The sequence below is a fragment of the Protopterus annectens genome, chromosome 7.part0, assembly GCF_019279795.1.
Source record: "Protopterus annectens isolate FY-2018-M chromosome 7.part0, PAN1.0, whole genome shotgun sequence".
Classification (NCBI taxonomy): Eukaryota; Metazoa; Chordata; order Ceratodontiformes; family Protopteridae; genus Protopterus; species Protopterus annectens.
Window position 1 is genome coordinate 878,080,681 of NC_056739.1, and position 22,526 is coordinate 878,103,206.

At 45.9% G+C, this 22,526-nt stretch overlaps 1 protein-coding gene across 2 annotated transcripts in view; it reads left to right on the top strand.

Annotated features, from left to right (window-relative positions):
* Positions 1–22,526, top strand: part of ARIH1 (ariadne RBR E3 ubiquitin protein ligase 1) — a 2,944,219-nt gene that overhangs the window by 1,943,275 nt on the left and 978,418 nt on the right. The window lies entirely within an intron of this gene.

A 22,526-nucleotide genomic window follows, 5' to 3' on the forward strand; every position in this document is an offset into this window, starting at 1 on the left:
AACATTAAAGCTTTGATAGATTCAACTTTTAGGGTCTGTAAGATTAGAAATGTTTTTCACATCAAGGTTTCAAATGTGAGAATACTACAGAGCATTGTATAATTGTTGAAAGGAGAGCTCTGTGTATTTAACTGATATTAAAATTTAGTGTTTGTTTACGATGATAAAATCTTCCACGTCATTATGATTGCAGTCATAGCCTGACTTGCACAGTTCAGAATGTTATCTGTAAACACATTTGCTGCTTAGATAGTGCCATTGCCTTATGTTACGCATTAACCTGCTACCACTGATGGCCATCTTTTCCAGCATTTAAGGTTCTGGTTTTTACAACTGCCATGTTTTGGACTTTGTACTACTGATTTTCCTGGTAGTTAAATTTTTGTGTGCTTGGTAGGGTGTATGTGTTTTCTGTTTCATCTCTAAACTGTTCAGATGTTCTTCGTGTTTCACTGTTGCAGTCATCACATTTGGATTATCTGCTTGCAGTAGCCCTCAGTCGGCCTGATTATCAAAGTCTTGGGTCCTGCGTCGGTTGCTGTCTCATCTTCTGTGACGTCAGGTAGTTAGGGGTATAAAGCATGCAGCCGACGCCATTACCCCAGTCTTTCTTGCCGTGTGGTGCCCGAAGCAGAAGCAGTTCGCAAGTGCCGGTCGGCCGACTCCTGAAATTTTCGTTTTCGAGTTTCAGAACCGAAGTCTTCAACTAAAACTAAGTACCCCGTTGGGGAAACTTTTTCTTGCTCTAAACTGATGTCAGTAAAAGTCGATAATTGCATTTCTGGTGGAAAGCAAATACCTCATAAAGATTTTAATTCGTACTGTATTCCTTGCCTAGGCCCTGACCACGACGTACCTCGCTGTTGCTTTTGTGCCTTATTTTAACCACGAACTATTCGTTGTCGGTACATTTTTGCTTCCAAGTATTTTGGTACTTGGTTCAGTTATCCAGATATGTCTTTGGTAAGCCACCCGACTACCGACATTCCAAAAAAAAAAACGCAAAGATAAAGACACAGACAGGCCACCTAGGTCCAAACTGCCAACGACACTTCTCCTAAGCTAGTCGCCAGTTTGCTGGTACTCAATGAGGCGCTTTTGCAGCCCCTGATACCCACTACTTTAGATTCGCAGGCCTCTACTGAGACCCATTCGGAGTCCGGTATGCAGATTGATACTTCATCTGTGGAATCTGCGGATGTCTCTACCCTGGATGGGTCCGGAGCCGCTGGGCAGGCACCAGGTTCTGAGGGTGTATTCAGGCCTACTGACTTGCATATTAAACCGACGCCATCTTCTTCTTCTAGGCCTAAAACTCGAACCATGCCTAGGAAACAAACCCTAACAACAGACGAATCAGACTATGCATGGTGGGGGGGGGTCTCACCTGGCAGGGAAGTGTATTCAGGGCAGTTGGAACCCAAGTCAAATGCACCTGCCTATTAATCAAAAAGAAATGTTAGCCGTACAGAATGCTCTGACTGCCTTCAAGGACCACATTCTTCCAGGACAATTAGTGGTAAAGACAGACAACACCACTCTTATGTGGTACATAAACAAGCAGGGGAGTACCCATTCTTACCCCCTCTGCAGACTAGCCATGGCTTTGTGGAACACAGCCTTGCGCTACCAAGTGCATCTACAGGCTCAGTTCCTGCCAGGAAAACTAAATACACTGGCAGACGAACTAAGCAGAAGTCTCATGGACCCACACGAGTGGAAACTGGAACCAAAGATTTTCAACATGTTGATCAACAAATGGGGGATCCCGGATATAGACCGGTTTGCCTCCCCCCAGAACTACCAATTGGACAAATTCTGCATAAGGACTCCCCACAAACAAACTTGCAAAGTGGATGCTCTGTCCTTCAGCTGGAAAAATCTATCAGTTTATGCATTTCCTCCTCTGCCTCTCCTCTCCAAAGTGCTACTAAAGATCAAACAGAACAAACCAAGGATGATACTGATTGCACCAGACTGGCCATGCCAACACTGGTACCCCCTCTTGCGCTAAGGTTGCCACCTTTTCAAATGCACAAAGTGGAACATTTTCGGTACAAACTTTAGATTTTGCAGGCCGAAACATACCTATGGTCAGTACAAAGGACAGAACTTCACTTTTTTGCCTAAATAAAAGCTTATTCTTGTAGCATTTTAGTTGCTTATTCTGTTTCGTATAACATTTGGATGTTTCAGATACAGAATAAGTGTTTTATGCAACTATTACATAAAATATAGGAAATATTTTTGTCCTAAAATATCAGGACATTTGCCATTTTTACAATTTTTTTGCAGGACGCAACTGCCCAAAGAGGGACTGTCCCTCGCAAAGTGGCACATGTGATAACCCTATCTTGCGCAATGTGTCACAGCTGGCCCTATAGCACCTACCTCAGACCCCTACCCTGCTGTCTCAGCAGGAGAGCCAGGTTCTGCACCACCTGCTTCAAATCCTGAACCTGGCAGCCTGGCTAATACTTAATCTCTCCGTTACCATCCCTCAATAAACAAATGTTGGATGTCATTTTGGAGGCAAGGAGGCCTAGTACTAGAAAATCTTATGCTGAAAAATGGAAAAGATTCTGTGTCTGGAACCAAACTCAAGGGATGGCCACAGCATCCCCCCAATTTACCTCAGATTCTTCTGTACTTAACTGAGATGCTTCACAAGGGCCTTTCCTTTTCCTCCATCAAAATGCACACCTCAGCCATTTCAGCTCATTGTGGTGCTGCGGTAGCGTTGTCACCTCACAGTAAGACATTGTCCTGTTCGATTCTTATCTAGAGCGTCTTCTGTGTGGAGACATGCGTGAATGGGCGTACCTTTGTTGAAGGTTGTGCGTCAGGGCCGGCAACTCAGCACGTAAAAATCTACTGCAAATCATTAGCAGACCGGAGTTCCGCTGTGGCGACCCCTAACCGGGAAAAGCCGAAAGACGCAACAACACAGAACCACCCCTCTTTTCTCACCCACTGCTCAAGCAGTTCCTCAGAGGGGCCAAAAACTTAAGACCACCCAGGAGAGCCCCAACTCTAGCCTGGGACCTTAATTTTGTATTGGAAAAACTCACTCTTCCTCCTTTTGAGCCAGCTGTAGAGTTAAAATTCCTTTCTTGGAAAACAGCTTTCCTTTTAGCAATCACTTCAGCAAGAAGGGTATCTGAATTACATGGCCTTATGGCAGTGGAGCCTTTCCTCATCTTTCATGTGGACAGGGTGTCCCTCAGGACCATTCCCCCTTTCATGCCTAAGGTGGTATCCAGTGTGGCTCTTAATCAGTCCATTCATTTGCCAACCTGCTTTTTAAATCCACAGAACAAAGGGGAATGGGTACTGTACTCCTTAGATGTGCACAGACAACTTGGATTTGACTTAGACAGGACTAGACCTCAAAGGAAATCTGAACAACTGCTGGTGGGATTTGCTGCAGGTTCATAGGAGAAGGCTATTTCAAAGCAAACCATTTCTAAATGGATAGGCCATTGCATTCATTTCTGCTATAAGCACCATGGAAAACCTATCCCACAGGGGAATAGACCCCATTCAACCAGGGCTGCATCTACCTCTACAGCCTTTCTCAGAGGTGTCTCTACCAGAGACATCCTAGAAGCTGCTACCTGGATTTCTGTACATATTTTCACCAAGCATTACCATTTGCTAATTTTCTCTTAAATACAGAGTTGGCTTTGCCACTGCAGTCTTGCAGGGCCTTATAGCTGGCCCTAATGCTATCTAAATTCCTCCTCCCATCCTTAGCTTTGGGAATCTACCCAAATGTGATGACTGCAACAGTGAATACACTCAACCATCTACATTTATGGTAAGCGTACACAACTGTACTTTTCTTTTCACTGGAAATAAGGAACAACTGTAACACAGAGGTGCTGTCTTCAGTGGATGTGCATTATATCACAGCTGAAGTAGCTTAAGCTGTATGGGGCATATCCTGTCAAAGATCAAACGTCCAACCAGCAACCAAAGCTTTAGGGCATCTTTCACTTGCCCTTACGTCTGATGAAGCACTAGAACATGTCCAGTATAAAGTTGATGTGATGTTGCCAATTTCATTCATTCCTCATCTGTTTGGTTTGCATACTACTCCGCCACTTCTTCCAGCTTTTAGAACACTGAAACTATCAAGCTCCTCCTTACCCATATTGCTCTGGTACCCTATAATATCTCATTTGCTTCCTTTGAGTATGGACGTGGTCACTGTTAGCTCAAGCTATAGCTAGTTTTTGTGAGTAAAAGTAGAATTTGTATATCTGTCCTTTGTTATTGAATCGAATCCTGTATTGCCCTTACTGCACTTTTTAGTGCATTCTTTTCATACCATCGTTGATATTTTCCTTTTCCTTTCCCATTTCCCTTTTTTAACTGACTAGAAGTATATATTTAAAAAAAAAAAGTTTTTTTCTTGTACTACCTTGGTGGTGTTAGATTGATAGATATGGCTGAGACACCCTCAGATTTTAAAAAAATGCATCTTTCCAGGAATGAATATGCACTTTTTAAAACCTGAGGTTGGCCATAAGATTCCTTTATTGGATGCACACAATCTTTGTGTTTATTGCTTAGGGCCAACCCATTTGGATTTTGCAAGCGATATAAGGCCTTTAATCTTAGGGCCCTTATTGACCACAGGAATAAACTGATTTTGAGAGGATTACTACCTTCAGCATCCTCTGATACAGGATCTGGGGCTTAAATCCCTAAGAAGCTTTATTAAAAAAAAGAAAGAGGCCAAAAAGCATCTTCGGACCCTATGGGTTCTTCTTCTCCAAGGTCAGAACCGCCTCTAAAAATGTCTAAACCATTAGATCTGATCCCTTTGGGTCCAAAGATGGAGTCCTCCAGTCTGACTACTTCAGATCCAAAATATATAACACTGGATCCATCCCCCCTCTGAACAGAAAAAGTACAAGGATATGTCACCTGAGATTCACATTCCTCCATCTCTATCCGATATCTTCCCATCTTCTTTCCTGAAAAGATTACACCACTTTAGGACTTCATCTTTGCTTCCTCTTCTCAATCCTACAGAAGTCTGACCAAATAAGGCGTGGATAGGATGAAGAGGAAATTTCTGTTGACGCAAATTCAAATTGGGGTTCTCTTGGCTCTTACCAAATCGGGTCTGGAGACCTTCATCAGTACTACCCCACCTATTTTCTCTCCACCTCCTCTGATCCAACCTTTCGTTTTGGAGCAGTTGGATCAGAGAATCCCAGAGCCAACAGTATTGGATCCGAAGGTCCTTTTATCCTTTACACTGGTACCTTCTTTGAGTGGACTGTTTATGAGCACAACCGGGGCTGGGTTACTATCTGAGCCATAGCATGGGCGCTGGATCTGAGGTTTTGGAATAGACTCCTAGAATGTCGGCGCCATTTCGGCCCCTCAGAGTCTTGGCTCTGGGCATCTCAGCTCCGACTCCTGCTTTGAGTGGTTTGCCTTCAGGTCAGAAGGAGCCAGTGGTTCAGAAGCATGCCTTCAGTTTCTTTCTCTCCGAGACATTCTGCTTTCAAAGTAGTGGCGAGTGTTTTCTCTGCTGCAGGAGAAAGGACGTAGCCACCCTCCTCGGCTCCTACTTCCCCGACCCAGTTATCTTAGCATCTTGAGGCTCAACTTCCTGCTTCACAGTGACAGCCAGCTCAAAGTCTCCAGGATATCCATCAGGGTATAGTGATATCTTCCGACACTTCTCCAGAACATCCTGCCAAAGAAAGACCCTAGGAAGAGAAAGTGCAAAAGGAGGCACTTAAATTCTGCTCAAGAGTATGTTATGGAGGATACAGATTTTCATGAGGGGGAAGGGTCCCCTAGATTGCAGCCTGATGAAGTCTCATTTAGGGACATATTAGAGCTCCTCAAGCAAAGGGGTTGTTGGTCAAACAACAACCCTTCCCAAGAGGAATCAGCTTTTGGAGTTGGCCCATCTACCTTCTGTGTGACTGCACCCTCCAATGAGCTCATTGATTTCTCTTGACAGGTATGGAAGGAACCTGATTCTGTTGAGACAGTTCCCAAGAGAGTAGACAGGATACTGGCACCACCCAAGGATAGATAATTTTGCAGCAAAAGAGTACCAGTTGATGTCATGGTCATAGTGGCAGCAACAAAAAAAGAACTTGCAGAACAAAGTCCCTCTGTTCATCTCCCTAACAGGGTGTCTAGGGTGCTGGACAGATTCGGGAGGCATGTATATGCTTCAGCAAATTTCGAACTGTAGTTGCTGAATTATTTGGAACACTTCTTCAGACTCATGGGATTTGATGAAAGAACTCGCCAAATCTCTCTCTGGGACCATTACTTCTGAGGTAGAGCGCTTGATTGCCTCACTGTTGGCTACTCTACCATCCATTTCAAATTTGTCTGTGACGCTTATCTCACGTGCAGCTGAAGGTACCTAAAGGGCAGGGGGTTCAGGCACTTCCATTAGGAGGCATGCCTGGATGCGCCTGTGTGATTTTGTGGAACTCTTCAAGTCTTCCTTCGTCAGTGCTCCCTTTAATGGAAGTTCTTTATTTGGCCCCAAGGTTAAGGGCCCATTATCCAGGTGTGAGCAGGATGGTAAGACCCTGTCTGCTGTGGGCATATGTTTTTCGTCTCCTGAAAGAAACTTTCTTAGTAATCAATGAGGTGGCTGAAAAATGTGGTTCAGAAAGTCCCAGGGTCCCTTCCAAAATCCACATGTAGATAGTTCCCCCAAGGGCAGAGGGGGGAACTCTAATGGAAGACGTCATGCATGCAGCAGGAGAAGCCTGCAAAACCAAGGGTCCAGAGAGACTTTCTTTGACAGATCCTACCAGCACTCCTGAAAGGACACCTGATTGTCCACCTCTGTAAGCAGTTGGGGGTCTTTTTTCCCGGCACCGGAGAGCTTGGCTAGAGATTACAAAAGATTTGTCGGTGCAGAGGATTGTTTCCAGAGGTTATATAATACCCTCCCCATCCCCTTAACAGTAAACAAAGTTCTCTATGTTCCACCTAGTCAGAGGAAAACAGCAGCACTAGAACGTAAAAACGTTGCTGCTAGAAAAAGGAGTCATTCAAGAGGTCCCCAGACCAGAAAGAGTCAAGAACTTACTCAAGATTCTTTAGTGCCAAAGAAAATTGGGTACTGGAGACCAGTTTTGGATCTCTGCCTTCTGAACAAGTCAGTTCAATAGACCAAGTTCCAGATGGTCACGGTTCAGTTACAGCCCCCATGGTGTTCACCAAATGCATGGTAGTAGTAGCACCTAACTTGAGACTGCAGGGATTCTGAGTGTTTCCTTACTTGGATGACTGGCTTATAACTGCTCCAACCAAGCATCATCTGATCAAAGCAAAAGATTATGTACTCCAGTTATGTTCACACTTGGGGATTACTATAAATTACAACAAATCTCAACTGGAACCAGTGCAAATATTGGAGTTTGTCAGAGCTTTCTTTGACACAGTGTCCTTGACAGCCTCCCTTCTTTTACCAAGGGTACAAACAGTACGATTATAGGTCAAAAAGATCGTTCGAAATTCCTCTTTCAGGTCGATGGGTCCTTCAAGTATTGTGGTCAGTGTCTGCAGCAATAGTTTTGGTTCTGTTAGCAAGATACCACATGAGAATTCTTCATTGGACCTTAGAGACTCGGTGGTCTGTTCTTCATCAACCTTTATCCACCCAAATCAAGGTAACTTAGGCATGCAAAAATTACCTCCTTTGGTGGATTTACTCCTATCAAATAATGCAAGGTTGGCCCTTTAGTGTAACTCAGCCCAAGGCCATAGTTCCCACGGACGCTTCCCAGATCAAGTGGGGCGGCACTTCTTGGGAATGATAGTCCGAGGTACATGGTCCCCCGAAGAGGCCAATACACATATCCGTGTCCTAGAAATGAAAGCAGTCCTCCTAGCGTTGCAGGCCTTCCAAGGCACTCTTCCCCTCTGGGACCATTGTGCTTCAAACAGAGAATATGTCAGTGGTCTGATACATAAACTGATACATAAACAAGGAAGAACAAAATCTTATCCCGTGTGTTGAGAAGCTTTGGGACTGTGGCAATGGGCTTATCTCATCCAATCGATTGTGATAGCAACACACATTCTGAGGAAATCCAACGTGATAGACAAATTAAGCAGGTCCATTCTAATGCCTCACAAGTGGTTGCTCAACATGAAAGTAGAGGAAAAGATATTCCGTCAATGGCACCAACCTTGTGTGAACTCTTTGCATCTCCCCTCAACAACTAGTGCAGTTTCTTTGCACTGGTCCCCCAAGCGAGGGAATCACCAAGAGACACCCTTCTGCACGATTGGCCCCCTGGTCTCCTGTACACTTTACCCCAAGAGCGTTTAATACCCAAATTCCTTCAGAAAGTGTTTGGATTGAAGGGCACAGTCGTCCTCATTGTTCTTTATTGGCCTCATCAGATTTGGTTCCCTCTTGTTTGTCCTCATCTACTTCACCCTCCATGGATTCTGGATCCAATTCCAGACCGCCTGTCTCACCGACCGACAGTGATACACCTGGACATCTTGGGCCTAAAATTGACCGTACATTTTTTCCACATTTTTTGATAGCAAGACAGCCCAGGCTCTCCTCTTTTATCTGCCATATTCTTTTATCCTCCCACAAAGCTTCAACTAAAAACATTTACAGAAGTAAATGGAAAAGGTTTGATCTGATGTCAGTTTTCATTCATTCCTCATCCATTATGTTTGGATCTGATCCAGCTTGGCCATTGCTAAAGGTCATGGCCACTAAAAAAAGCTCTCAAGTTCCTCCCTTTCCCATAATGTATCAACCCTAACACTCCTCAGATCTTGTTTGCTGCTTTAGCCTGAAGCCATGGTCATCTTTGGCTCTCAAGCTAAAATAGGCTTTTTGAATTCAGTTAAGTGACATTTTCTTTCTGTAACTCTTAGTATTATAGTCTTTACTCTTTGTACCTCCCTTTCTGCACTTTTAAGTTTACCTATCTTACCATTGCTGGTATTTCTATCTTTTATACCCTTTATTTAGGTTAATCTTTTCACAATCACTGGTATTTCTATCTTTTATACCCATTTTTAAGGGTAATCTTTTTACTATCACTGGTTATTTTCTCTTCAAAAAAGTTTATTTTCTTAGCATAGGAATAATGTCTGAGAAAGCCCTTTTGGGTTTTAAAAAAATGTATGAAATGTCTGCATAAAATTCTGCTTTCTGATTCTCACGCGTTGTGTGTATTGTTCAGGCCCTCAGCACCTCAGTGTTGAATGTAAGATTTGTCAGGGATATAATTCTAGGGCCTTGGCTGATCAAAAGTGTAAATTAATATTGAAAGGACTTCCTCCTTTTTCTGAAGCCTTGTCTGTGGCTCAACCCCCACCTACACAAGGCAAAAGAGCCTTCCAGATCCTCTACACCATCCTCTGATCACACAACTGAACCACCGAGGAAAAAAGGCCAATAAATCTGAAAGCTACTCCTGTATTGGCATCTGACAGTAAGCTGGCTTTGTCAGATCTGGCTTTCTGTTATCTGAAGCTGTTACCAAGGACAAAACATATTCCCCTTCCCTGGATCCGGTACTATCATGTGTAAGTTCTCCCTTCCTGGATGTACATCGCCGAGCGAAATCCCCTTCACTGGCATCTTCTCGATCTTCCAGGAGTCTCATAGAGGCAGATGTGGCCAGGATGATGAAGTTCCTGTCCATACAAATACAGATGGGAGTTATTCCAGCTCATACCCCTTTGGTTCAGGAAGCCCCTGTAAGTTTACATCACCCTTTTTTGGCCCCTTCACCAATCTGGCCAGTTGTTTCTGTGCCCTTGGATCTGAGTCTTCTGGGACTGTCAACTAGGGATCCAGAGATATTAGTTTCTTTGGATCCAAAGCTTCCTCTGAGTGCTCCAGCTCTTACAGTTTCTGATCTGGATAAGTCTCAGAGCCTGGATGTCCATGTTGGATCTGAGGTGTTTAGAGTAGACTCCAACGTTTTTGGAGCCATCTCTGCTCCTTGGAGCTTTGGTATTGGATAGCTCTGCTCCAATCTCTGCCTCTGGTGGATTTCCTTCCTGGCTGGAAGAGCCGAGGGGTTGTAAGCTTGGCTTATTTCTCCCCCAGAGAGGTCCACCTTTGAGGGTAGTGGAGAGGGTGTTTTCTACTCCTGCAGGACGGACAGTTCTTCCTTCCTCGGATCATCCATCCTTGGTCCCATATGTCTTTGCGCACTGAGCCTCATCATCCTGGTTCATTGGGCAGTCTACCTAAGTTGTCCAGGATACCCAGCAGGATATTACCATTTTTTCTCATTCCTTTCCAGGACATCCCATTGAAGAGGTCTCTAGGAAGTGTAAGTGCAAGAGGAGGCACTTGGATTCCCCCCAGGAATCTATCACTGAAGACACTGATTTCGATGAAGGGAAAGGGTTCCCAAGATCAGCATCTGAAGATGTCTGCTTTGGAGACATCCCCCAGTCCAGGTTAGGCAGAGTCCCTCATTGACTCTCTTCAAGAGGAATCTTGATGAGTGGATGGGAGATCGTAGGTTTACCCCTGGTATCACTTCTGTGTCACTGTTAGACAGAGGCACAGTATACTAACCTCGAAAAAGGGCATAGCAAAATTAATTTAAAATGGGTGGCGGAAGCCAAACACACTCTGGCTAGGCTTATAAATGCCCTAGGGGCAGATAGCCTAGTATGAACCTATGAACCTATAAATACTAAAGCAGAAAGGTGGTTGGCTAGTCCAAAACCATTCTTCGGAGGAGTCCCATGTTTCTGGAGGCTTTCAGTTCTGGCTTGTCTACCTCCTGGGTGACTCTGTCCTCCGAGCTCATTGATTTGGTCTTTCGGAGGGTGTGGACACAGTTGAGCCAATCCCTAAGAGACAGGATCAGATTCTGGCACCACCAGTAGGTAGGGAATTTTGGAGGAAGCGAGTGCCCGTAGATGCCATGGTTGTGGCGGCAGCCACTAAAAAGGAACGCTCGGATTAAGTTCCTCTGTCCATCCCCTGTAAAAGGGTGTCTAGGGCATGGACAGATTTGGGAAGCATGTGTATGCTTCAGCGACATTTGCTGTCAGATTGCTGAACCTACCTAGCGCAATTCACAAGACTACAAAGGGGTTTGATAAAGGAGCTATTAGATTCTGTTTCAGGAACCACCACTGCTGAGGCTCAGGCTTCTTTGGCATTGCAGTTGACTACCCTATTATCAGTTTCTAACTCATACATGAGGCAGATCTCGTATGCAACTGAAGGTACCTCAAGGGTGGCGGGTTTAGACATGTCCATAAGGAAGCATGCCTGGATGGGCTTGTGTGTTTTTTGTGAAGCCCTTCAAGTTTTCATTCATCAGTGCTCCTTTTGATGGCAGTTCTCTTTGGCCCAAAAGTGGAGGAGACACTCTCCAGGTGTGAGATGGGTGGAAACATCCTCTCTGCAGTGGGCATACGTTTTTCGGCTTCTCAAAGGACCTTCTCAAAAGTCAGCGATGTGGTTGAAAGATAAAGTTCAGGATCTCCCAGGGTGATTTCCAAGATCCACATGGAGATAGTTCCCCCAGAGGCAGAGGGAGGAACTCGAATGGAAGATGCCTTCCTCGTGGCAGGGGAAGTCCACAGAACCAAGGGTCCAGAAATTCTTTTTCTTATAGACCCTGTCAACGCTTCTGAAAGGAGACGTGATTGTTTCCCTCTGGAAGCAGTCAGGGATCATTTATCTCTGCACCAGAGCCTGACTAGAAATCACAAAAGGTACTTGGTGCAGAGAATTGCGTCCAGTAGTTATATAATTCCCCTTTCCCTTCTTCCTCCACTTCTATACAACCTTCCAGACATTCCTCCCAGTCAGTGGGAATGAGCAGCAGTAGAAATTCAAAAGCTGCTAAAAAAAGTCATCCAAGAAGTCCCACCAGACCAAATAGAATCCGGAACTAAGTTAAGATTCTTTTTAGTACCAAAGAAAACAGGGGACTTGAGACCAATTTTAGGTCTCAGTATCTTGAACAAGTCACTTCAACACAGAGTTTCAGATAGTCACAGTTCAGTCCATTCTGCCCTTTTTTGGTCAAGTATGATTGGATGTTCTCAGTAGACCTTCAGGATGCTTACTATCACATAAAAATGAACAGACAATCCAGAAGGTATCTAAGCTTCCAGCTGGGAGCCAGTCACCATCAGTTCAGGGCACTGCCCTTTGGTCTCATCGCACCCCCCAGGGTGTTCACCAAATGCATGGCAGTGATAGCTCACTTGAGATTGCAGGGATTCCAGGTGTTTCTGTATTTCGATGACTGGCTCATTACTGCCCTGACTAGGCATCTACTACTACAAGCATGGGATCAGGTGCTCCAGACTTGCTCCAACCTGGGGATAACCATAAACTGCAACAAGTCTTATTTGGAACAGTCTCAGACTCTGAAATTTAATTGGAGGAGTATTCAATATGGAATCAATGACAGCTTCCCTTCCACTTTCAAGAGTAGTATCCAATTCCAGGTCAAGAAAATAATCTTCAGTACCACGGTTTCAGCTTGATTGATTCTACAAGCCTTGGGGTCAATGTCAGCAGCCATAATTCTAGTTCCCCTTGCAAGAATTCATATGGGAATTCTTCAGTGGAAGCTGTCAACACAGTGGTCAGATGTCCTATTCCAGTGTTGCAGTATTCTTGGTGTGGGATTTTCCCCCTCAGGTGACCCATACGTCAGCTCCTATACAAAAGCTTCAGTTTGGCTGTTGTAGTTGCGTGGGATGTCACACACAGGGCCATAAACCAGGGACCTTAAATGTGACGTCTGCACGCACGGACCTCAGAACATTTCAGCCGCAGATGACCCACGCATCGTGTGATTCGTTCCTTCACCACAGGATGTCTAAAAGCTAAGTACCTTGTTGGGGTTTTCTTCGATTCCTAGCTAAAGCTTGGTTTGTTGTAGTAATCCTTGGCCAATGTCAGCAAAAAAGGACAAATGCCAGTGTAGGAGCCAGATACCCCATAAAGACATGCACGACCACTGCGTTTTTTGCTTAGTCCAGGAGCACGATCACAACGCTTGCTCCGTCTACCAATCTTTCATTCCTAAGACCCTTTGCAGCTGTCTGTCCACTCTAAATCTCTGCCTGGAAAACCAACGGCTTAAAAATTATCTCTTAGGATAGATCCCCATCTTAGAGGTCTCAACTGAACCTCCGTGAAAGAAGGCCAAATTTCCTAGGGCCTCTTCTGCTGCCGCTCAGCTGTTGGACGCCCCGCTAGCTACCGATTTAGGAGTTGAGGGACGTTTGGACCCGTCGACTTCTGCGGTGACCTTGGAGGAAGCTGCTTTACAGTTGATGACCGGCACGTCCCAAGAGCCAACCCAGACACCAGCTACCACCGAGGTTGAGGGGGAACCAGACACAGCCGGGCCATCGGCTGAGATCCCTCCACCAGACACTGTTACCGTTAGTCAGGCATCCGACTCCAGGCCTACTCCTACGTCTTCTCCAGTCAAAAAGAAACAAAAGACTAAACATCTGGTTACACCCGCAGAAGGCCTGCCAGATTGGCAGTCCTTCACCTTTTCCTTAATGCAGGCCTTTCTGGCTTTCAGGACCTCAGCTTCTTCTCCAGCTACCCTTCCTCCGCTTAGCCTTAGGCCTGCTTCTGCCTCTTTTCTTCAACCGCTTACCTCACAAGAGATGGGAAAAGAGCAAGACCTATTATTCCTCCTCTGAAGAATCCATTTCTTACACTTCCCAAATTGCCTCCCCACAAGAGTATTATTCACCAGATGTTGAATCCATTGAGGGAGACTCCCCCCAGAGGATATTACCTTTGGTGAAACCATCACCAAAATGAAAGAATGTTTTAAATGGGACATCTCACAAATGTCTGACACTCAAGAGGTATTTTGAGCTTTTACAAGTGGAATCCTCCTCCCCTTCTACCTTTTCTCCTGTCATCCCTGCTTATTTAGATGCCTTTGCCTCTGCATCAAAGACAACAGATTCTCAACCACCTGCCCCTAAGAGGCCAGACCACTTCTACAAGGTGCCTGATGACCAAACATTCTTAGTCAAACCTCCCTTGGCAGATCCTGCAGTGATTGCCATCTCACCAGGTAAACTGTCCAGACTTATTCCGTCTGTCTCCCTCTTACCTATGGACAAAGACAGCAAAACAGTGGATAGAATTGGAAAGAAGGTCTACACCTCTTCCACATTGGATTTTAGAGCCATCAGCTATCAAACCCATATGACCAGATATGCTTTGGACATGGTCTCTCAAGCCTGTACTCTGCTGGCTGCTACTCCTGACTGCTCCACAAAAGCTGACATCTCTTCCAGACTATCTCTGGTTGCCCAAGTAGCCAAGACACTCAGATGCAGCTGTGATGCTGCAGAGGCCTCTGCAGCATCTGCCTGTGTTATCAGGAGATACACCTGGCTTTGTCTGCAACACTTACCTGAAGACTTCAAATCTAAGGTCTTAGATGCCCCCCTGGACCCTAATTTCCTGTTTGGCAAACAGTCAGCAGACCTATTTAAAAATCTGCAGGGAAAGCGCAAGGAATTGCAAGACATCAAGCATCTCTTGGTGTTCCCAATTCCCACATATTACAGAATTACCCTGCCAGTGCCACATTTGTCAGACGAAACCCACCCTCTGCTGGACCTACCTCTTCCAGACAAAGAAGAGGACCCAGAAGACAAGCCCCTACCAGTTCAGCTGCCTCTCAACCTCCCTCTAGACAGCCCTTTCAAGATAGAGGAGGCCCCAACAGTGCGTGACTGCCTTGCCCCCCCTTCCCCTTTCTGTCCGCCTCTCCCACTGCCTCCCCTTTTGGAAAACAATCACCACAGACAGATGGGTTCTGGCTATTATCCAAAAAGGATACTTCCTCTCCTGGAAAGAAAGGCTACCCGTAAGGGGTGTCCCCTTTCCTCCAAGAAATCAAAGACACCTCTTCCCACCAAGAAATCAAAGACACCTCTTCCCACAGGTCCTGACAGATCTTCTGAACTTGGGCACCAAAGATCCTGTCCCCACAGGACAGGAAGGAAAGGGCTTCTACTCAAGACTATTCCTGGTCCCCAAAAAGGATGGACCATGGAGACCTATTCTAGACCTGTCCTCCTTTAGACCTGTTCTTAAAAGTGCCCAGCTTCAGAATGTTGTCCCTTCCAAGTTTACTCCCTCTCATACCGGCCAAGGCTTTCATGGCTGCATTGGACCTGAAAGAAGCCTAGTTGCACATACCCATTCTACCCTCCCACAGAAAATGTTTACGTTTCTTTGAACTATCCTCTCATTTCCAATTTGCTGCTTTGCCCTTTGGTTTGTCCACTGCCCCCAAAGTGTTCACAAAATGTTTGGCACCAGCCATTGCCTTTTGCAGAACACACGGGATTCAGATTTATTCATACTTAGATGACATCCTAATCCTAGCAGACTGCAAAGAAGCCCTATTAATCCATCTACAATTCACTGTGCCCCTACTACAAAAACTGGGGTTCACCCTCAACCTCTCAAATTCATCCTCAACACCAGAACAAGACAAAATACTTCTGGGTTGCAGGATCAAAATGGACATCATCAAAACCTTTCTTCCCCAGGACAAGGTCAGCTCCCTGACCTCCCATTTCAAAGCCCTGCTGCAGTCCCAAATAATAACTGCAAAAAAATTCCTAAGGACCCTGGGCCTAATGGCAGTCACCATCCCTATGCATGTTCTTTGTGTGTCACTGTTGCAGTCATCACATTTGGGTTATCCCTGCTGGGGTAGCCCTCGTTCGGCCTGAATACCAGAGACTTAGTATTTCTGTGTTGGTTGCTGTCGCTTGAAGACTGACGTCAGGTCGTCAGTGGTATAAAGGAACGCAGCCGACGCCATTACATCAGTCTTTCTTGCCGTGCAGCCCAAAGCAGAAGCAGCTTGCACGAGTGCCGGTCGGCCACTACCTGAGTTTCGTTTTCGAATTCAAGTTGAAGTCTTCGAAAGCTAAGTACCCCATTGGGAATCCTTTTTTCTTGCACTAACGGATGTCAGAAAAAGTTAATAATTGTCTCGCCTGTGGAAAGCAAATGCCACAACGGGACTTCCACTCCTTCTGCGTTACTTGTCCAGGCCCAGACCACGATGCCCCTCATTGTCGATTCTGTGCTTTGTTTAAAGCCAGAACTATTCGTCGTCGGGCCCTTATTGTAGCCAGATATTTCAGTTTACAATCCTCGAATTCCGATATGGCTTCCGTAAGCAATCCGACAGCAGACCTTCCGAAAAAACGTAAAGATAAAGACACACAGGACTAAACTTTCCAATGACATTATGCCAAACTAGTAGTCAGTCCTCCAGAATTCAGTGAGGCGCTTTCGCAGCCTTTGATGCCTGCTTCAGTTAATTCGCACTACAGTGACCCTTTCAGAGTCCAGTATGCCGCAGAACTCTTCTTCATCTAAGGATCCTGCAGTCATCTCTACCATGGATGGGTCCGGAGCCACTGTGCAGGCACCAGCTTCGCAACATCAAATCCAGACATAAACAGACACCTTCTTTCACGACTACCGTTCTTTCTAAAACTACCGAGTTGCTTAGGCCCAGAAGTCTAACCACCCCCAAGAAACCGACTTCCAGCCATTCTTTGGCACCTGCTCCCTTGCCTCAGTCACAAATGCTTAGAATGGCAGAGGACCTTATCATGTTGATTAGGGGAAGCCAAGCCCACTCCCTCAAAAAGAAAAAAGAGATCTGTCTCCAGAAGTTTTGTCTGACCAAGAGTCAGATGAATGTGATGCATCTGACTATGAAGACATGCAGCCCCTCTCTACATATGAAGATTCTAATGCAGAGGAACCTATTCCTTCAGCCTCTCCCCCAGAGGATTTTTCCTTTGGGGAAACCCTGCATACTTTAAGGGAGCATTTCAAATTTGAGATTCAAGACTACCCACAGTCTAAAAAGAGACTCCGGGAGTTCTTCTTTTACCACCCAGGTAAGTGGGAACAGCAGCCCCCCCTCCCAGTCAGGAGGCATTCACAGTAGTGGGGAAAAAAGGAAAGACCAAAGGGCGGTAGCTTGTTTGTATGAGATTTTTAATTTAAGTGATAGAATGTTCACTGAAGATGAAGAAGTTCTCAAAGAAGGTTTTTCATTTTTCCAGCACATAAGGCCAAGATTACAGATACTGTGCTGGATTTTAAGTTGTATGTCAGAAAATTAAATTTGAAATATCTTTATCATGACATTCCCACCATTAGTTAACATGTTGAATACCATTTCTATGATTTGTGAGACTTACATTTATAACTTACATAATTTTTGGTGGATTTAATAAATTTAATTTTGAAAGAAATTTAACAGAAAAACAGTGAGTTGCTTTGAAACAATTTCTTATAGTGACATCAGATACATGAAAGCAGATAAAGGGCAGGGCCTGGTCATTATGAATGTTGAGTATAATGAAATTATAGGTAATATGTTGGCTGACAGGTAAATACAAAAAGGTTTCTAGAGATGTGGTTAGAAAGAAGTTTCAAGAAGTTGATTTAATTTTATTAGATTTATTTATCATCTGAAGTTGTTGATGATCTTCGTGTTCATCACTGATGGGTTCGGTTCCGAGCCCTCGGAAGCAAATCTGCCTAATACCAAGCTCGCATACACCAAAAACTCTCGAGGTAAGCTGTTACCCACAATGCCCTTCTCCCAGTTAACTCAGATCTCGTTTGCCACGCAGACCTATAGCAGTGTTTCACCGAGCTCTCCAGCTAAGTGTTGTATTTTTTTTTAAATTTACTGTATTTTGTAAGATTTTTCTCCTCAAAACTCTTCTAGATCTTATTATCTCAACCAGCTCTACCCACGGGTATCCTCTTCTTACCATTGTTGGTAAACGCCCTTCTTTACCCTTGTGGTATTCTTAATACCATTGTTGGTATTTTTCTCTTTTCCTTCCTTTCTCTATCCTTTTTCGGATTGTTGAATTGATATACTTAGTATGTCTGAAAAGAAAGGGACTTCGGGGTTTAAGCATTGCACTTCCTGCAATTGTAAACTCCCCAGTAGCAGCCTGCATGATTGTGTATATTGTCTGGGGTTTCCCACTTATCTGTGAAACCTCCGTGTCAGATTTGTGTCAGTTTCAGTCAGAGGACGCTGAATGAAAGGAAAAATAAACTTATTTTGAAAGGCTTGCTTTCTTCACCCTTTTCTGAGGCTCCTTCTGCATCGGAGCTCTCAACCCCTCCATCAAAGGACAAAAAAGTCCTCATTCTGACCCCTCTTCACCGGCTGGTGATAAGGGCAAGCCTCATAAGCATAAGGCCCACAAGTCTTCCATGGAGCACAAGATCATCTCCTCGGCTCCGACCACCTCGGTTCCGAGTTCTGCTCCAGTGGTCTCTGCAGATATCTCGATGAATTCCATATCGGCGCCACCATCGGCACAGATTGCTACGGTTCCAAGTGTGATTTTGGCTCAGCCTTATTGCCTGCTTTTACCTCGGCACCGACGTTGCCCACCTCCGTTCCGAGATAGGTACCGACCACTTCTTCGGAGCTGATAATGACTTCCAATCCAGCTATTTCCCTGGCTCCGATAGTCCCCCCTTTTGCCTGTTTTGAAACTGGAGTCCTCGGTGACTACTTTTCCTACACCACAGACCAAGTACTCCCCGTCTTTGGATCTGTTTTCAGGACAAGCCTTTAGCCCCTTTTTGGACCGATCCGACTCCCTCTCAGGAGTGTCAGTAAGGTCCACCAGGAGTCTATCTGAATTGGATGTGGTGCACTTGTTCGATCAGCTGCTGACAGCCAAGAGGGATTACAAATTTTCCTAAAACCCAGGTTTGGATCCATTGCCCCCTCAACTCCCACATATTCTTCTCCCTTGAACCCTTCAGTTCCAAGGCCCATAGCTCCGTCATCTTTGGGGGTAATCCTCTCCTCAGCGCCGACAGTGACCTTCTCTGAGGCCCCTTTGGGTTTGGTTCCTTCTGAACCACCCCTTCCTCAGTCTCATGCATGGGGGGGTGGAACCCCCGGCTCCAGGTACAGTTCCAGTTGTTTCATTGGTTCCGTCTTCTGATCCGAGGGCTACACCCACTCCAGTTTTGCTTGAGGCTCCATCCCTGGGAGCGGGCCGCGACCCAGTTCCGAGATTGTCTTCCTCTGTTCCAGGCTCCCATTCCTCTTCGGGCGAGCCTGCCTTCCATGTGATGGAGAGGGTGCTTACTTCAGGAAGCGCTCCTGCTGAGCTGCAGCTATCACAGGCCACCAACCCAGGACACACAGAGCGCAAGCCTCAGGAAACCCCTGTACAGGGTAACCTCCTTTCTGAGTCGTCTTCAGACGCTCCCACTGAAGAACCACCTCGGAAACTGATGTGTAAGAGGTGAGGATATGGACTACGATAATGGGGAAGGGTCCCCACGGTCACCCCCGGAAACATCCTGGAAATATTGAGGCAGAGGGGTGACTGGGAGCCCTCCAACCCTTCCTTTGGAGGAATACGTATTCCTGCAGGCCTTCCGCTCTCAGCCCTCTGCTTCTTGGGTGATTCCCCCTCCCGCTGATGAGTTAGTCCAGCTCATTGTGCAGCGGCCGTGAAAGAACCCTGATACCATTGAGGCCATTCCCCGGAGACTAGACCAGATAATTTCCCCTCCAGAGGAACAACCCCTTTGGTCTAGAGGCTTACCAGTAGACACTATGGTGGTGGCGGCTGCCACAAAAAAAGGACCTTGCGGAGGAAAGTCCTACTGTCCATCCACACAACAGAGAGTCCTAGAAAGTGGACAGGTTAGGGAAGCTAGTTTTTGATTCAGTGACCTTTGCTGTAAGGTCTCTGAATTATTTGGCGCATTTTACGAGGCTCCAAAGAGATCTCATCTCTGAACTCTCTGGAACCCTCACGGGTCATGTTTCTGATAGGGCACGTGATAGTTACTTCTCAGCTTGCTACCCTAGAGTCGATCTCTAACTTGTCCATGAGGTTGCTGTCCCATGCAACCGAAGGAGCGGCTAGAGCTGCGGGTGCAGGTGTAGTTATGAGACGCCATGCCTGGATGCGCATTTGTGACCTCGCAGACTCCAAGTCTTCCTTCTTGAAGGCCCCTGTCAAACCGTCCGCTTTGTTCGGTTCTAAAATGAAGGCCACATTAGCCAGGTGCGAGCAGGACAGAAAAACCTTGTCTGCCATTGGCCTATGTTTTTCCAAACCTCAGCGCTGTTTCTCCAGGAACTAGAGGAGTGGAAAGATATGGCAAAAAAATCTCAGGGCCCTTTCTGTAGTTTACATGGTGAGGATTCCCCCAGAGGCAGAGGGGGTTCCAATAATGGAAGACACCCATTTAGGGGAAGAGGGGGTCCCCGAAATCAGGACTCCAGGGTTTCTTTCTCTGGACGATCTTATCAGCGCTCCTGTGGCGTTGCCCAATTGCTTTCCTCTGGAATCAGGGCTCGTTTTTCTCTGCACGAAGCTGTCTGGCACTCTGTGATCAGTGGGTGCAGGGAATAATTTCCAGAGGTTATTGCATCCCTCTAATCTCTTACCCAAGTCCTCCAAAATGCCTTCCTGATGTTCCACCCAGTCAAAGGGAAGAAGCTTCAGAAATAAGAAAGCTGTGTCAAAAACGAGTCATCCAACAAGCCCCCCCCCAGATCAGTGCGGATCCGGTTTCTACTCAAGATTCTTTTTGTGCCAAAAGAGTCCGGGGACTGGAGACCCGTTTTGGATCTCAGGCAACTAAACAAATCAGAAGTTCAGACCAAATTCTGCATGGTCACGATACAATCTATTTTCCCATTTCTTCGGGAGGGTATGTGGATGTGCTCAGTAGATCTCCGGGATGCGTATTATCACATCAAAATGGACAAGCGCTCCAGGTGTCTCCTTCGCTTCCGGCTGGGAGCCAGTTATTGCCAATTCAGAGCCCTGCCAATTCAGTCTCTCAACGGCCCCCAGAGTGTTCACGAAATGCCTAGCAGTGGTAACAGCTCATCTGAGACTTCAGGTATTCCAGGTGTTTCCGTATCTAGACGATTGGCTCCTCTCCGCCCCCACCAAGCACCTACTGATCATGGCCCTCAGCTGCACTCTGTCACTGGCGGAGTTTCTAGGCATCACAATACACTGGGAAAAATCCAACCTTCATCCTACCCAACAATTGGAATTTATAGGAGCAGTATTCAATTCTCAAACAAGCCAAGTCTCTCTCCCTCCTCACAGACTTCAGAGATTAAGATTACAAGTACAAGTGATACTCTGTCAAAGGAAGGTGTCTGCAAGGGAAGTTCTACAGGCTCTGGGGTCTATGGTGGCAGCTATCCTGATTGTTCCCCTGGCAAGATTGCATATGATACTATTACAATGGCTCCTTTTGTCCCAGTGGATATCCAGTCTCCATCCTCCAAACTCACAGATGCTCATCACCAATTCCTGCAAACAAGATCTCTTCTGGTGGATGAGAACAGACGAAAATCTTTGGTGCTGCCCCTTCCAGACTCCCCAACCCAATGCCACAGTGACCACGGATGCTTCCCTAATAAGGTGGGGGGGGCACTTCCAAGGAAAGACCGTCCAAGGCACATGGTCCAGCTTGGAGGTCAACTTGCATATCAACGTCCTGCTGTTAGCATTGCAGGCACTTCATCTGCTCCTTCCGTCGGGAACAATTGCAATCCAATCGGACAATATGTCTGTCGTCTGGTACATAAAAAAACAGGGAGGGACAGAAATCTACCCCGTATGTCGCGAGGCCATGACAATTTGGCATTGGGCGATAGCTTCCAACCGCTTTCTTATTGCAACGCATATCCCAGGGATCTCCAAGGTGATTGCGGATAGGCTGAGCCGATGCATCCTCTGTCCACACGAATGGTCCCTCAACCCAAATATGACGGCAGAAATCTTCAGCCGTTGAGGCCAGCCTTGCTGCGATCTTTTTGCTTCCCCTTCAAACAAAAAATGCAGCAGCTACTTTGCCCTTTTTCCCCCCAGACAGGGAAACACCGAGAGACACTTTGACTCACGATTGGCCCACGGGTCTCCTCTATGCTTATCCTCTGATACCTTTGATACCTCTATTTCTAAAGAAAGCAATCCGGTTGAGAAGCAAAGTAGTCTTCATTGCCCCTTCCTGGCCTCGACAAGTGTGGATGTTCTTTGTGTTTCACTGTTGCAGTCATTACATTTGGGTTATCTGCTTGCAGGTAGCCCTCAGTCGGCCTGATTAACAAAGTCTTTGGTCCTGTGTCGGTTGCTGTCCTTTCTTCCATGACGTCAGGTAGTCAGAGGTATAAAGTATGCAGCTGATGCCATTAAATCAGTCTTTCTTGCCGTGCGGTGCCCGAAGCAGAAGCAGTTCGCAAGTGCCAGTCGGCCAACTCCTGAAATTTTCATTTTCGAGTTTCAGAACCAAAGTCTTTAACTAAAGCTAAGTACCCCATTGGGGGAACTTTTTCATGCTCCTTACCGATGTCAGTAAAAGTTAATAATTGCATTACTTGTGGAAAGCAAATGCCTCATAAAGATTTTCATTCTTACTGTATTCCTTGCCTAGGCAC